General features: G+C 41.6%; 1 protein-coding gene across 9 annotated transcripts in view; it reads left to right on the top strand.

Moving 5' to 3' along the window:
- FBXL7 (F-box and leucine rich repeat protein 7) overlaps positions 1 to 12317 on the top strand; it is a 310991-nt gene that overhangs the window by 289412 nt on the left and 9262 nt on the right. The gene's annotated exons all lie outside the window — the stretch shown is intronic.

Raw genomic sequence — 12317 nt, 5'->3', positions numbered from 1 at the left:
ACCAATGGATCACTGTGTGCTTAGTTCCCACCTTTGCTTCAGAAGAAGGCAGAGTAAAGCTAGGGTCTGTGCCTAATAATCAGCCCTCTGGTGTGGAGGCCTTTTCTCGTATGATTCTCTCTGAAGCCTTTTCTCGTGTGGTTTTCAGATGGCTTCTGGCTATTTTATAACACACCAAATCATTTGGGAACACAGTCTGCTCTCTTTCCAGTGTTTATGAAATAGAGATTTCTGAATCAACATAGGCCATTCACTGTAGAAACTTTGTGGGTCAGATATTGCTTCACTTCAATAAATGCAAAGACTTGTAAGGTGTTTTTCCTTAGAAAGGCAAGATGGTAGAGGCAGACTTTTGCTTAGTGTGAGCAATCTGTCTGACTGTGAGCCTTGCACTCCTCTTTTGTAGACCCTGCTGCAGTGCCCTTCTGTAAAGTGTCAGCTACAGCTGCTGTCAGGTATTTATGCAGTTAAACCACAATCCAGTGCTCTGCTGGCGGAATTCACTTGCTACAAAACCTGTGAATAAAGAAGATTTCTGGCTACTAATAATAGCTTGTCTTCCATCTCCTGGTGATTAACAGTCTCAGCAGGTACTGAACAAAAGACTCATTTCACATGGTATGGAGTTGTTTCTAAGGAGAACTTAACAGAGCGATATTCAAATGGAAAGATTCCTATGCTTCATTGCTACAGACCTCTATATTACACAAGCTGCATCTACATTCCTGTCACTAAGAACGTCCTGTCATTTAATGCCCTTGTCACCTCCATTTCCTTCCACGTCAATCTCAAAACAGTCTTTCCAAACTAAACCAGTGATACTGCTGGTTATGCCCACAGAGTAATGAGAACTTGGCAACAGATTTCACTTTCTTCCAGACTAGATAAGATTAAATAGTAACATCTCTGCACTTTGTAGTTCTAGAATCATGCTTGGGGTTACACAGGTATTTTCCTGATTTATGTGTAATACCAGTATTACAACTGTCTTGTCTGTAGCTGATGCTTCTGTAAATGGAATTAAAATGGAGGAACAAGTAAGTATCATTAAACATCATTTTCAACTGCATTGCAGTAGCTTAGTTGTACCAGTGTTAGCAATCTGATTTCATCTCTTCATTCAGGATTTCTCATACTGACATTCTCAGAGTGGCACATTACTATACATGGTACGTGCTCTAAATAGTCACACATCCAGCATGAGTGAAGTGCAGCTCAGCATAAGGAAATGAGGGATATACTTTCCAGGCAATTAGTGATGTTAGCAGAAAAAGACTCGTTGCCACAAATAGAACAGAGTGAGTGAGCAGAGACTGCAGTGCTTCAGTTGTAGTGTGAAGTGGGGGAGTTGGGATCCACTGCGTCACTGGCTGCTCCAACCTCCTGGCAGTCACCAGTAGTGCGGGGGGCTCTGCACATCTCACTAAGGACTCGGCTCCCAGATACTGCACTATCAACCTCTGTGCTTGTAAATCCACTGAGATGGAAAATGTGAAGTCACTGTGGGTCTCAGAAACATTTGCTAACACAAACTCTTTTAACTTTCTCGGGTAGAAGTTTTAAAATGTGCCTTACTGATCTCTCTTTGTTGGCTGTGCTCCACATTTCCAAATTATACTGAAAAGTGCCAGAAATACATTTTTGTAAGGTTTGTTCTTCGTGCAAGTCTGTTGCTTGAAGTCTTGTGTAAATGAGAAAGGGATGAAGTCATTACCATAATTCATTCACCTCAAACTTCAGTACCTTGTAGAACTGCAGCACGGTATCAAATGCCTTGTCTAGAACCTGAGCCTCTTTAAATATAAATTAGTTTACATCACATTTCCTGTAAATACTACCCTGTCATCATTTTGCTAATAGAATCTGGTAGCATTGTGCCAGTAGGATAGTGTTTTGCTCTGTCTGCACCTTAACCAGGTGGTCAATCAGTGGTTTTGGCCATGACTCAACAGTTCTCATACAGTCCATCTGACCCAACCCCTGTTCAAGCACGGACATCCAGAGCAGACTGCCAAGCAAATATCATGACATGTCATGTCAAGATGACTTGTGAAGATCTCCAAGGAGGAAACCCCACAGCCTGTCCTGTGCCAGTGGTCCATCGCCCACAGGGCATAGAAATGCTTCCCGATGTTCAGAGTGAACCTCCTGTTCCTGTTGTCTCTTGTCCTAGCAGTGAGTACCACTCAAAAGAGTCTGGCTGTGTTTTCTTTACAACCCCTCTTCAAATATTTATGATAAGTTGATGAGATGCCCCTGCATGGATCACTTTTTGGGGCTTTGTAAAACAAAGTAACGTTTCTGTTTTATCATGATGACAAATATTTCTTGTTTCCTAATGCTTCTTTTGCTGTCTTTAAGCCTACTGCCTAAGATATCTTCATAAACTAATGGTATTAAATCTGCTGATAAATGTGAAACTGCATATAAAGCGAGACATCAGTGATAACATTTGATACAATAAGGTTAGGATAATATTAAACATAGAGCTGAAGGATTTAAGTGATGCTTTTTTTTTTCTAGAGTTCTTGCTCTGGGTAAGAACTCTTTTCATGATTGTAAGTGTAAATGCCACTTTTTTTTCCATATTGATTTTGGTTTAATGAAGTGGGAAAACGAAGTCAGTGAACAATTTTGATTGTTTTATTTCAGTAAATTGAAAATGCAGTGAATTGTAAAGTAACTATTACAGTCAGTTAATATTCTACGCAAAATGAAGCAATTATTTATTATGGCTTCCTGTAGACGGGGAAGTTATTGAAGTTGCCATAAACACAGAGTGCTGAATTATTGATTTATTTACATGTGTGTACATCTGATACTCCTCACATGTCAGTGTGCCATATGCTATTGCATATAAATAGCAATCTGCAATTTATACATCACAAGTTGCAGACACAGCAAGTGGGAATTCAGACGACGGGGCTGGGTTTTAGAGGATGGCTAATGCACTGCTCCTGCAGTTTTAAGTATCATCTGTTTTGACATAGTCTGGGCCTGTGTTGTGCTGGTGGTCAGGAATCCACGCAACTTAGCACTGTTGGGCTTGAGCCAGTTTACATTTTCTAGTAGGAGAGAGCAACCAGTGGCCGTGCCTCTCTCCCTGCTTAACTCCCAAAGTTCCCATAAGCAAAATGTTAATCCCTGTGGTTCTCAATAAGCATTATGTGCTTGCTCAGTGCATCACTGTACGAATATTGAGTATGCTTGCAGCAGATGAGGGGACTGCTGTCACTCTGGGACCTGTAGAATGTGAAATGTCTTTTATTTTAAAAAAAATCCACATTTCATGTGTCTTTCTTAGAGAGCTGTTGGATAACTTTGTGCTGGTGTCCTGAGTTTCTGCTTTGGAGATTACATTTCTTTCCTTTTTTCCCCATCAGGTCCAGGTCACTCAGGTCCAGAGCTGATTCCTCTGGAAAGTGGCTTTGGCCAGCTTTTTGCTGAATGTATTTCTTTGTCTGTAAGCATAGTGGTAGCACCGTGGATTTGTAAGAAACATAAAACTATGGATTAAGTGGAACTTTCTGCCATTCCTTGAAAAGCCCTGGAAACCAGCCTTGCTTTCTCAGTTTGGCCACGTGTCAAAAGGGAGAGGAGCCCGGCCCTAGAAAATGAGGTATTTGCTCACCAAATGAGAGAATGCTTTGTCAGGATAGTAGCAGGTGCTTTTGAAGGAATCTCATTGGTAGGAAAGAAAATAAACTTTGGAACCTAAAGTGTAAACATAGCTGAGCTGATGGGGAGCAGGTGTTCCCTGACAGACTTCAGTCACGCTCTGTGCAGTCTCAATGATTATCTGCAATCCGTGCCCATCCTGCATAGCCAAGTCAGGCCCTTGGTGGCATCCCTTTGAGTCTGCTAAAGCATTAGCCTAAGAGTAAACATGTCTGCCTGGAAGACTCTCACCGCCTCAGTGTAATTCTGCAGGAGTCAGAAGATTTCACCTGAGTTAAGGTCACCCTGAAGTGAGCAATGACATAATAACAAACCCAGCAGTTCTTCTTCCATTGCAGAACTTTTTATTATCACTCCCTTGCTGATAACCCAAGTGGCAGAGTCACGTGTAGGTAGAGTGGAGAAGGGGTGCCCCTATCCCTGCACTGTATGGCAGGGTTGTACCTCCATCTGCCTTGCCATGTGACTCCTCAGTCGGGAGTTGGGGGCATTCTATAGAATTCTATAGGTGTCCTGCAATAGAATCCAGTGGGAATTGGGACTTGCTTCTTTCCCTTTTTATTTTATTTCCTCTTTAAATCTATACATCTTTTATTGTGCTGTGTACACTTCTGTCCCATAATTTGCAGGGTTGCCTTTTAGCAGATTTTCAATTTTTAAAGCCCGAATTTAGTTTAGGAAGGATGTTTAAACTGTAAATTGCACTGATTTAATGAATCTCTACCATCAAAACCTGAATGCTGAGAGGAACGCAGTTTGTGGCTTTAAGTCTGTTGCTACTGTTTCAGCTTATGTTTACCCTATTTTTTATCATTATCTCCAGTTTTTGAGGCCAAATCTTGGACCCGCTGTTAATTTCAGTCTGTCATTTCTGAGAGTTGTGCCTTTTTAAAGCACCAGTATTTGATTATGAAAAACAATGGTCTGTTCCACAAATAATTAACTTTTGGTAGATGTGCTGGAAATAGTCATTCTTGGGGGAATTATTTGTCTGCTGTAAAATTTGCAACCGACTAGATGCAAGTCATCTTGATTACCCAACACCATGAGCGTATCATTCCATTGTCAGCTTCCCCAAGGCAAGCATTCCTCTAGTCTGTATGTTATTTTCTGTTTAGAGCAATGCACATCTTACCAAACTACATTTCAAGATTCTTCAGGTCTACCATGCTTTGGTCCACGTGAAAAAAACATGAGTCTTGAAAACATCTCACTCTCATAAACTTGTGTACAGCAACTTGGCGTGAAGTTGTTCTGTAGTAATGAAAACTGATAAAACCTGTGTTCTAGATGCTCCCATCTTTGGGAAGTGAAATTTTAGAAGAGCTACAGCTGATTGCAGTGGCTGCTCGGATTTAGATGTTTTCTGCGTGGGAGTCATGAGGCATTTGTTTGTTTTCCATCTACATTGATTGCACAGGCCTGTTTGTATCAACATAACTGAATGTCAGCATATCATTGGAAGACAGACTATCGTTTTGCTCCAGCTCAGTGTCACTCCAAGTGATTGGTTCTGGCCATGTGTTTGTGGCTAGAGAGCTAGTGTTGGGCAGAGTGTGCTCATCTACAGTTACGTTAAATGGATTTGAAATGAAAAGATTAATACATAAAAATATGAAACACAAAAATGTAAATGTTGCCTGGCTTGGCAAGCAAAAAAATGTTTGACCGTACTCAATTTTCACCTTGGAGTAGTTCAGACATCTCAGACTGACTCAAAGGAGAGACTGACTGTAGTTGTAAGTCTATTTCACTAGACCCAGGCATTTTCTCAGGGTATGTTGAGAAGATGTTTTGTATTCACTGGATGGAGTTCTTGTGTCAAATAAGACTCTCTAACCGCTCTTGTCATGTGAAGAGAGAGAACGGGTGGTAGGCTTCTTAGTATGACTTTGAAGTTGAGCAAACTTGACATATTTCTGTTGTCTAATTTTATCTTAAACCTTCATATAGAAGCCTGGAAGTTTGTAAATGCCTATTTCCCTGTTAACCACAATTGTATTTTGCATTTTTCAAAGTAATGCACTGAAAAGAACTGGATTGCTGTAGATGTGGTAATCCTGAAAATGGGGGGCAATTAAATGTGATGTGTCCAATCTCTTGATAACTCAGTATTGAGAACCTAGTGGGGAGCAAGATGCCTCTCCTCAAAGTGGCATGGGTTGCATTGGGAAGGAGGCATGTCAGGCTTTGGGGAAGGTGGAGGGTGTGTGCTTCTTCACTCCAAGAGAGAGTGAAGGTCAGAGGCCAGACCTATATTAGCATATATTCACCTATATTAGCATTTTCATTGAAGTCAGACACTCACTTTGGAAACAACTCTCTTCTTAGTCCTCTCTTACCATGCTTTAGTTACCACCACAGGCGTATAAAGCCAGTTACTTTCAGATGAAGCAAAGGCAAAGAATACACTCCAGCAGAACACCTGAAGTACCAGAAGCAACACCTAGTGAGCATTCAGGGTTGAGAGTGAAGCCAGAAGTCCAAAAGCACACACTGCTCAGACCTGTGGCTGTTGGGTTCTCAGTGCTAACTGTTGGGCTCCATCCATCTTCTCTTCCTGCATTCCTCACTCACTGCAGGAGGAGTTCCCTGGCATACAATAAGGAGTTAGGAAAGTGTGTGATCTGAAAGAATTTAAGAAGAGCTTGCACTTCAGCATGTGAGGGAATTCATTTCGGGGTTAGGTATTTACTGAATATGTTACAAACGCACCAGGCTGTCTACTTCTACGTAGTTTTCCAGAAGTGACACACTGGCAAACCCTTTTACCAGAACTGATACACCAAGTATCAGCACTGGTACTAGAGACAAAATGTACATGGCTTGACTTCATAAATGAATATGATGAACTAATATGATGAGAAATAGTACCATGAATGATTTTTTTAAATTCTTTTTTTTTTTTTTTTTCCCTTCAATCTTTGTATTTTTAGCTCTGCTCAAGAAGATGTGGATAAAATTAATCCTTGCCAAGTGGCAGGGGACAAAGTCAGTAGGGGGCAAATATGTGCCAGCTTTTGACAAAAATACTGCAAGGAAGAGTTATTTGCCTAATAAAATTCTAACAATTATCTCACTTGCAGTGCTGTTTAAGCATAAAGCATGAATATGCCAGGAATGCAAGATAGGTCTCTAAAAGTGTTCAGCAGAGTTTATGGACTAGAGAAAACTGGAGCTCAACATCATAGGGATGTCACACCGGTGTAATGTAAAGTAAAAATGTCACACAGAAACAGCTGTGAAATGGCTTCACATTTTAACATAGCCCTCTTCCACGTGGTCTTGTAACAATGTCTATAGTCTTGCTCAAAAGGTGCAGTTTCTTATTACTTTCTATGGGAGGTTTTTAAAAACCATAAAGGGTTATTTTAAGTTCTGTGGAACCATTCCTTCCAGGAGCATGTGGATGCAATTACTTCATGAGCTCTGATGCTGCTCGTTTTTACACTGAAATATTGAGCCTTGTCATAGATCTTTTGCGCTCAGAAAGAGAGTTGCGTGACCTACGAGATCTCACAAGATCAGCAAAGCTGTAAATTAATTTCTTAAGTCTCTCTGATCCCTTCATTTTACTTAAGTTTCCAAGCTAATTTCTTGTCTTGCTAAGAATAAATGGTTTGGTGAGAGGGAAACAGGAGCTGTAACCTATCTCAGGTTTATTTAGATTTTTGCATATATGTGTTGGAAGTAAGCCAGGAAGCAATGCCGACTAAATGAAGTCATTGTAATGTGGCCGCAAAAGAGGGATAGCATATTGCATAGTTATAACTGCATATTTGTCAGCTGTGATGATGTTTCAAAGAGAGCCATACTTTGCAGTTTTCTTTAATAATTTGCTAGTTTTCCATCCCTCTCCAGAAGCTGTCTGTTTGAATTAAATTGACATACATAACTACGTGTATACAGAGGAATGGGTCAAAATGTATGACGTGGTATATTTGGAAAACTGAAAACGAGCACAGTTTTAGAAGGTTGCTCTCTGCTCCAAATACTCTTTAAAAAAATTGAAGATTAAGGAGGCAGGTGTGGGGAAGACTGGTAGAGTAGGTAGAAATAGATGATGAAAATAAATGGCCAGGCAGCTGTATGACACATGGGAATGCGGACAATACGCTGAATCACATACTGAATGCATCATCCTTCTGAGACTGTTGAAATCTGGAAGGCTGAAATACAGGAGAGAAGGACTCTGCTGTAGCCACTGCTGTAGCCACACTGGCTACAACCACTGCTGTAGCCACTGCTGGTGCTGTAGCCACAGCACCTTAGAGTGCTGTGCTTGTTTTGGAGTACTGTGCTTTGGGAGAAATGCTCACAGTTGGAGAATGTCTAGGAGACACTGTATTAGTGATGTGTTTAGGAAGAAAGGACTGAAGTTTGAGCACATAGCTGCCAGAAATCCTTGCAGAAGTAGTGGAGATCTGTCATTCCTCACAAGCTCTAGTAGAGGGCAAGAAACAGCTTCTTACATGAGTTGGGTAATAGGAAAAACTTAGAAACTTGATAAAGTGACAACACTGGAACAGGCACTTCAGTGAGTTGAGTTATAGCTTTCCTTTGAAATAAAGAACAGGGCAGACATGCACATCAGGGTTGGTTTAAGTGTACTTGGAGAGAGACCTCGAGAGAACTAATCCAGCCCTGTTACTCATTCTGTGCAGCCTTGATCACAGAAAGTTGCAAAATCGCGTAGGTACCTCTGCTGACCAACCCCTTCTAGGAGACTGCTGCAGTTTCACGTGAGGCTGTGCAGTGAGCTTTGTTCCAGCCAGTCCTGGTTGCTGGCAGGATGCGAGGTCAGCAGTGCTACCTCAACCTGAAAAACACGTGACATTTCGGATGTGGGAGATGCTCTTCTGTAGGTATATGTTTTTTCTGGGACTACTTATGTGTCCAGTGTCCCAGAACACCAATGACTGTTGTAGCCTGTTGCATCAGCTCATTTTTCAGTTCCTCAAAGGGATGCAGCCAAGTTTGACACCAGCCTGTCATATCCAGGAGTCTTGTGCTGAATCAGTCCGGCAGAAGCCCGTCAGATGCCTGTCCCTATTTTTGTACTTCTGCTTCTATGGCCATTAAGCTTCTACTTTTCACAGCCTCTGTAAAGAAGTATTTCAGGCATGGGCACAGGTGGAGGTACAGTGGTAAAATGTAAGATTTACACCAACATTTCACTCAGCTAAATAGCTAATATTTATGCAGCACTGTTACTGCTGAGATGCTGAGTGTACAGTGTTTCCATACTATGCTTAAATGGTTCTTGTTCATATTATTTTGCATCTAATGTTCTGATAAAAATGCCAATTTCTTTTTGTTTTCCTCACCTATACTGACTCTTCAGAGCTTACTCATAGTTGTAGTCTAAATTCTTGCCTCAGTGTTGCTAAAAATCTCAGCAGTGGCAGCAGATCAACACGAAGCATCTATTTGAGGCTTTGTTAATGTTTATTGAAACTTTCATTTTAATTTTACAAGCTCTGCATAGAGATCACTTTAAAACAGGTGCACACAGAGCTCCCTAACTAAAGGTGCAGCTGAATGCAGTCCGGCTTCCAACATGGGCAGCAGTTCAGCCTCAAGAAGGCCATGCTGGGATCCAGGCATCAGGTGTCTGACATTAATGTCCACTGCTGTCTCACAAAAGCATGACACTGTTTTTTGCCTCTGGTTCTGAAGTCAGAAACTCTATTGTTGTCAGGGCCAGCATGCACAGACACTTGATCTTGGTTTGAATCATGTGTGTAGAAGGCTATTATTCCCCATATGTATGCATGCATTGGGAAACAAACTGGGGGAAAAAAAATAGAACTAAGAAAAGAAAAAATGGGAGCAGAAAACTTTGAAATAAACCAGATTCTTAGTGGAATAAAAAAACTCCCTTCAGTGCATTTTCTCCATCTGTGTCAGCTTTTATAGCTCTGTTTCTGGTATGCATCTTTTGAGATTTCTTTAAAGATTGTGAAGAAATTTTGTCTTACATCAACAAATGGTTTTCAGAGCTTGAGCAAAGCCATAACAAAAAGCTTCTTGCAGAAATGCATTGGTGGTCAGGGAGGGAGAGGGGTAAATGAGGTTGTAGGGAGGGAAACACAGGGCTGCTTTGCAATTTTTTTTTACATTTGAAGATCACCACAATGCGAAGTTGCATTTCAGGTTTAGAAACGGTTGGGGGGGGGGGGAGGGATTTCAAGACAAGATGTGCTTGTATATGTTTTGTGAGTAGACTGATTGTATTGAAAACTGCAGTCGGTTACTTGGTTTGCGCCTACATGCTGGCATTTATCGTTGTCATACCATCAGTAAGCTGCCCTGTCTTGGTTTGGCTCAGGCTAGTAGCTGGCGTTCAGTAAGAGGTGAAAAACTAAACTGAAGCTGATGCAGTGCTGCAGGAAGTCCTTCACAACAGTACTAGAAAAGACTGGAAAACGTACAGTAGGCCATCTGTTTTTTGCTGAAGCTCTGAATGCTACCAGAAAGCCTTCCGAGCTTTTACTGGTTAAAATGTCCTGAACTCACCTCCTGTGTTTCCTTTTCCCTTTAAGATGTGTACTTAGGGGGAGGAGGAGAGGATATGTTCATACGGACCAGTGCATATCTGGAAGTCCATGTCCTGAAGGTGTGTGGGAGCAAGTTTCACATGGAACGCCTTCAGGATATGCACGGTGCACATCTGGAACTGCTACAATGATGATAGAATTAGGAGAGCATGAAGAGAGCACGAAAAGTACCCATAAAACAGAAGGACGCCACTTTTTTAGCTCCAAGTCTTAAGTTAAAAACCACATTATGATTCATTATGCATCCAGAATGTCTGAGGTATAGACTATGCACAGTTAGCACAGGAATGAGGAAGGAATGCCACTTCTGGTCCAAAAGGAATGGAGATTAACAGTACTGGCTTGGTGCTTTGATCACAGGAGGGGAGCATCATGGAGCATTAGAAGCTGTTTTATAATTAAGTGTAAGAGTAGTGAAGAATGTAAGCCTGTAGGGATGGTTTTTTGATGTTTTCAACAATCACAGACTGAAACTGTTTTTTCACACAGTGCTGGGAGCCCATCTTACAGGCGGTGATCACACTGTTCTTTTGTATTAAAAGCATCTTAAAGTCTCAAGAAAGGAACAAGAAGTGAAGGCTCCAAATCTGCCACATCTTATGTACATGTTTAACGTCAGGCACTGCTGTTGGCTTTGGTGGTGATGTGAGGGAGGTCAAACATATGGTAAGGCCTTGCAAGGATTAATCTAGGGGACTGTTGCCTAAGTGGTCCGTGGAGCCAGTGCTTGTCTGCAGGAGCTTGGCTGCTGCTGGTGGGATTTTTTCCTCCCCAGCTGTAAATCTCATTTTTAAAATACCAAAGTATACTAGACCATTTCCAAATAACACTCCTCCATGCAATTATTTGCAATGGCTGCCAGGGGGGTATTAGGGGTCTCAAAGGGGAGCAGAGTGTCTGCAAAACCTACGCTGCATTAAGATATCGTTCTTGCTCAGGAATATACAGATCCCTGAGTTAGATTCACTCAGCCATAGACCACGCTCAGAAACCTTGAAGAAAATGGTTTTTCTTCCTCTTGCTGATATACTGAGTTTCTAAGTGAAACACAGCGTGAAAGAGGAAGAGCAAAGGAACTGTGTAGTGGGGGTTCTCTCTTCACAGTGGGAAATGATGATTTTTATGTCTTCAGCTGAGCTAAGGTGGCGTTGGGCAAACTTGTGCACTTCGTGTCTTGGTTTCTCCAGCCAAGCAGTTGCACATCTCACCCTCACATACACACAGAAAATGCAAACCTTGTGTTTGCCGCTGCTGTAGTGAGGTGAGACCGAGCCTGTGCTGGGCTGAAAGCTAAATGCTCAGTGGGAAAATCTGTGTATCACTGATCAAATTCAACTAAGACATAGTTAATTTAAAAACTCTGCCTAAATGTTGGTTTGGGTAGGTTTGTTGAATGTATTTCAGGATGCGCCCTGCTTAGCCCGTATCAGTGCTGCACGGTTACAAAGCTCAGAGCTTAAGGAGGTGGCTTTGCATGCTTCCCTGAAATGTCTGAACATTGAAGGGACAGGGAAAGATGCACCATGGAGCAAATCTTGATGTTGTGAAACCACCGTTCTTACTCCATTCTCAATTCTTGTTATCCTGCTGGGTGCTGTGTTTTGTTTTCTATATTCATCTGTATGGAGTTTTTCTTCTTAAAGAATGCCTGTGTGGTCAATGTGGAGACTTAAGAGTTGGAAATCATGTGGCAGTCAGTGTGGACAGGTCAGAGAGGGAACGAGCAAGCTCTCTGGCAGCATTCATTTCTCAGCGTATCATCTGTGACATTTGTTTGACTGCCAGAAATACCACCTAGTTGTCTCCATTTACTAGTTTGTATTGCATTGAATGGTGTGAAGAGCTGGGAGCATGAATGGAAATGACTTTTAGGCAGCAATGTCAGCAGAAATGCAAAACTGCAGAAATGAACTTCTGTCAAACTCAAGCTTTCTTTGTAGCACGTCCTTTATTTTTGTGTTTGTGAGATGGTAAAGAAGTAGTAAATTGTTGTGTGTGGTTTTGGGTTAGCTGCTTTTGACCTGACAATAGCACTAGGGAAAAGCTGGTGTAAGCGTTGTGCAGTGGTTCTGTAACAAA

The sequence above is a fragment of the Tympanuchus pallidicinctus genome, unplaced genomic scaffold, assembly GCF_026119805.1.
Source record: "Tympanuchus pallidicinctus isolate F22 unplaced genomic scaffold, pur_lepc_1.0 scaffold5, whole genome shotgun sequence".
Lineage (NCBI taxonomy): Eukaryota > Metazoa > Chordata > Aves > Galliformes > Phasianidae > Tympanuchus > Tympanuchus pallidicinctus.
The sequence above is the reverse complement of the archived record's forward strand: the minus strand, read 5'-3'. Positions and strand labels throughout refer to the sequence as shown.